This window comes from Thermobia domestica, unplaced genomic scaffold (genome assembly GCF_964235325.1).
Source record: "Thermobia domestica unplaced genomic scaffold, izTheDome1.hap1.1 HAP1_SCAFFOLD_2046, whole genome shotgun sequence".
Lineage (NCBI taxonomy): Eukaryota > Metazoa > Arthropoda > Insecta > Zygentoma > Lepismatidae > Thermobia > Thermobia domestica.
In genome coordinates this window covers 7,501-11,377 of record NW_027657750.1, presented here as the reverse complement: position 1 = coordinate 11,377, position 3,877 = coordinate 7,501, and the positions used below count along the sequence as shown (strand labels likewise).

The 3,877-nt window shown below is 49.5% G+C and overlaps 2 non-coding genes across 2 annotated transcripts; both read left to right on the top strand.

Annotated features, from left to right (window-relative positions):
- The first annotated feature begins 740 nt into the window (after nucleotides 1-740).
- Nucleotides 741-2,574, top strand: LOC145678200 (small subunit ribosomal RNA). Its single transcript, XR_014130299.1, has one exon. It is a non-coding gene; the product is annotated as a small subunit ribosomal RNA (ribosomal RNA).
- Nucleotides 2,575-3,465: 891 nt separating this feature from the next.
- On the top strand, nucleotides 3,466-3,617 carry LOC145678199 (5.8S ribosomal RNA). Its single transcript, XR_014130298.1, has one exon. It is a non-coding gene; the product is annotated as a 5.8S ribosomal RNA (ribosomal RNA).
- The last annotated feature ends 260 nt before the right edge of the window (nucleotides 3,618-3,877 follow it).

Sequence of the window (3,877 nt, the reverse complement as noted above, 5' to 3'; positions counted from 1 at the left end):
GCTTACAAAGGCTTATGCGGAGCATTGTTTTTTGTAAGTGACTTTTTATTCTCCATGTGGCATTTAAGTACCGATTTTCCTTAAGTTAAGGACGGTATTGACTCATCGCCAGTTTGAGCGTGTATCACTTGTCGAACGGAAGCCACTGTCATCCAAGGACACTAGTAGACTTATATTTCGCTGGAGCAGGAGTCTAAATGTGCTTTTGTGGGTACCCTTACGGCCAGTTCTAACGGGAGCCAGGCCCCACAAAAGTAGGCTTATTCCGGTGGAAAAAGGAGTCTTTAAAATTTGCTGTGTCGGGTGAACGGCTATATGTGAACGGAAGCCACAGTCATCCATAGGACACGAGTAGACTTATTTCGCTGGAGGAGGAGTCTAAATGTGCTTTTGTGGGTACCCTTACGGCCAGTTCTAACGGGAGCCAGGCCCCACAAAGGTAGGCTTATTCTGGCGGAAGAGGAGTCTTTAAAATTGCTGTGTCGGATGTACCGGCAACGTGTGGAAGGAAGCTGTTGTAACCCAAGGATACAAGTAGGCTTGTTCCATTGGATTGGGAGTCTAATATGCTCTTGGCGGCTGTCACACGGCCAGTATTAACGGGAGCTAGTCACCGCAAGAGTAGGCTTATTCCAGCGGAACAGAAGTCTAAAATGCTTGGTCGGGTGTAGCTTTCCTATCCTTTGTTAGAACGCTGTGTTGGTTGTGTCCAACACTTTCCGGCTTTTTAGTCGGTCAATTCCCTGGTTGATCCTGCCAGTAGTCATATGCTTGTCTCAAAGATTAAGCCATGCATGTCTCAGTGCAAGCCAAAACAAGGTGAAACCGCGAATGGCTCATTAAATCAGTTATGGTTCCTTAGATCGTACCTATCCTACTTGGATAACTGTGGTAATTCTAGAGCTAATACATGCAACTAGAATCCCGCCCAGCAATGGAAGGGATGCTTTTATTAGATTAAAACCAATCGGTCGGTTCGTCCGTCCGAAACCTTGGTGACTCTGAATAACTTTGGGCTGATCGCACGGTCTCTGTACCGGCGACGCATCTTTCAAATGTCTGCCTTATCAACTGTCGATGGTAGGTTCTGCGCCTACCATGGTTGTTACGGGTAACGGGGAATCAGGGTTCGATTCCGGAGAGGGAGCCTGAGAAACGGCTACCACATCCAAGGAAGGCAGCAGGCGCGCAAATTACCCACTCCCGGCACGGGGAGGTAGTGACGAAAAATAACGATACGGGACTCATCCGAGGCCCCGTAATCGGAATGAATACACTTTAAATCCTTTAATGAGAATCTATCGGAGGGCAAGTCTGGTGCCAGCCGCCGCGGTAATTCCAGCTCCGATAGCGTATATTAAAGTTGTTGCGGTTAAAAAGCTCGTAGTTGGATCTGGGTCTCGGACGATCGGTTCGCCGCCCGGCGTTTAACTGATCGTTCCGGACGTCCTGCCGGTTTTTCCTTTCTCGGTGCTCTTCATTGAGTGTCTTGATTGGCCGGCACGTTTACTTTGAACAAATTAGAGTGCTCAAAGCAGGCCGTGTCGCCTGAATGTTCGGTGCATGGAATAATGGAATAGGACCTCGGTTCTATTTTGTTGGTTTTCGGAACTCGAGGTAATGATTAATAGGGACAGACGGGGGCATTAGTATTGCGACGTTAGAGGTGAAATTCTTGGATCGTCGCAAGACTAACCGATGCGAAAGCATTTGCCAAGAATGTTTTCATTAATCAAGAACGAAAGTTAGAGGTTCGAAGGCGATCAGATACCGCCCTAGTTCTAACCATAAACGATGCCAGCCAGCAATCCGCCGAAGTTCCTCCAATGACTCGGCGGGCGGCTTCCGGGAAACCAAAGCTTTTGGGTTCCGGGGGAAGTATGGTTGCAAAGCTGAAACTTAAAGGAATTGACGGAAGGGCACCACCAGGAGTGGGGCCTGCGGCTTAATTTGACTCAACACGGGAAACCTCACCAGGCCCGGACACTGGAAGGATTGACAGATTGAGAGCTCTTTCTTGATTCAGTGGGTGGTGTGTGCATGGCCGTTCTTAGTTGGTGGAGCGATTTGTCTGGTTAATTCCGATAACGAACGAGACTCTAGCCTGCTAACTAGGCGTTGGAATCTTTCCTTCCAACGTTCATGTCTTCTTAGAGGGACAGGCTGCCTCTAGCAGCACGAGATTGAGCAATAACAGGTCTGTGATGCCCTTAGATGTTCTGGGCCGCACGCGCGCCACACTGAAGGAATCAACGTGTCTTCCCTGACCGAAAGGTCCGGGTAACCCGCTGAACCTCCTTCGTGCTAGGGATTGGGGCTTGCAATTATGTCCCATAAACGAGGAATTCCCAGTAAGCGCAAGTCATAAGCTTGCGTTGATTACGTCCCTGCCCTTTGTACACACCGCCCGTCGCTACTACCGATTGAATGATTTAGTGAGGCCTTCGGACTGATACCCGGCACCTCCGTCTTGCGGTGGTACCGACGTGTCGGAAAGATGGCCAAACTTGATCATTTAGAGGAAGTAAAAGTCGTAACAAGGTTTCCGTATGTGAACCTGCGGAAGGATCATTATCAATTCATCACCACTGCGGTGGTTGATGTCAAAAGTTTCTTATTAGTGTGTCGTATCAGTTAGATTGACACCGTTGAACGGGAGCCACTGATCTTGACAGGCGAAGGAGAGAAAGGTGAGCCGTGTCTTCCCTTTAGTTGGGAAGCGAGCAGCAAGAACGGGAGCCACTGTCATCGGCGAGGGTAGCGTAGGCTACCTGTTGACACAGGCCGCGTGTCATCAAAGGATTGGAGTAGACTTATTTCGGTGGAAAAGAAGTCTTGAAAAGACTCAAAGAGAGTAAGACTTATTCCATCGGAGCAGGAGTCTTAAATGCTCAGTCAGATGGCATGATAAACCAGTTCCGACGTCCAAGGGCTCAAGTAAGCTTATTCCGTTTGAAAAGAAGTCTTGAAAAGACTCCAAGAGAGTAAGACTTATTCCATCGGAGCAGGAGCGTTTAAAATGCTTGTGTCGGATGTCGGGTGCTGGGGTAGAACGGAAGCTTGTCCTCCAAGGACTCGAGTAGGCTGTGACTGCTTTGTGGGAGAAGTCTTGAAAAGGCTCTGAGGAGCAAGGCTTACACGTTAGTAGCACAAGAAGCCTTTAATACGCTCGGGTCGGGCGACTAGAGCTAGAATTCGCTGCTTTGTAGGCCAGTATCCTTTTCTGTTCAAGATGGCCTTCAATGAAAAACTGGTAGCCATGATTTTTGGCTACAAACTCATGGGCAGCCTAAGATTATTCCTTGTGATGCAGGGAAAGGCTTTCGAATGAACACGCCCAGCTTTGTGGTGAGTGACCGCAGCTGACGGGGCCAAACAGGAGGCAGGGCGGCCCCCGATGCGGTTTGTTTACCGAACTTTAATTTCTTGCACGGCATACGTGAAATGCTGTTGTAGAATTTTTACAACCCTGAACGGTGGATCACTTGGCTCGTGGGTCGATGAAGAACGCAGCTAGCTGCGCGAAAGAGTGTGAACTGCAGGACACACGAACATCGACGTTTCGAACGCACATTGCGACCCAGGATCTCTTCTGGGTCACACCTGTCTGAGGGTCGGTAACTTTATCCTGGCGGTGGAAGTTTTTCGGATGACCCCACGGCCTCTCGCTACTTCGGTAGTGATGCTGTGGCCATGTGCAAGGGGCCTGGCAAGGGGTCTCGCGCAAGGCTTGGCTTTCTTGTTGGTAACCTCTTGTGACCATGGGTCCGGGGAATGGAAACTGTGTGTTCTTGGGCTTCCGCGACAGCGGTCGTCTTAAATGAGCAGCAAAGGCTGGTGGTTTACATCCGCCTGTTGAGGCAGTTTTTGTCTCGAC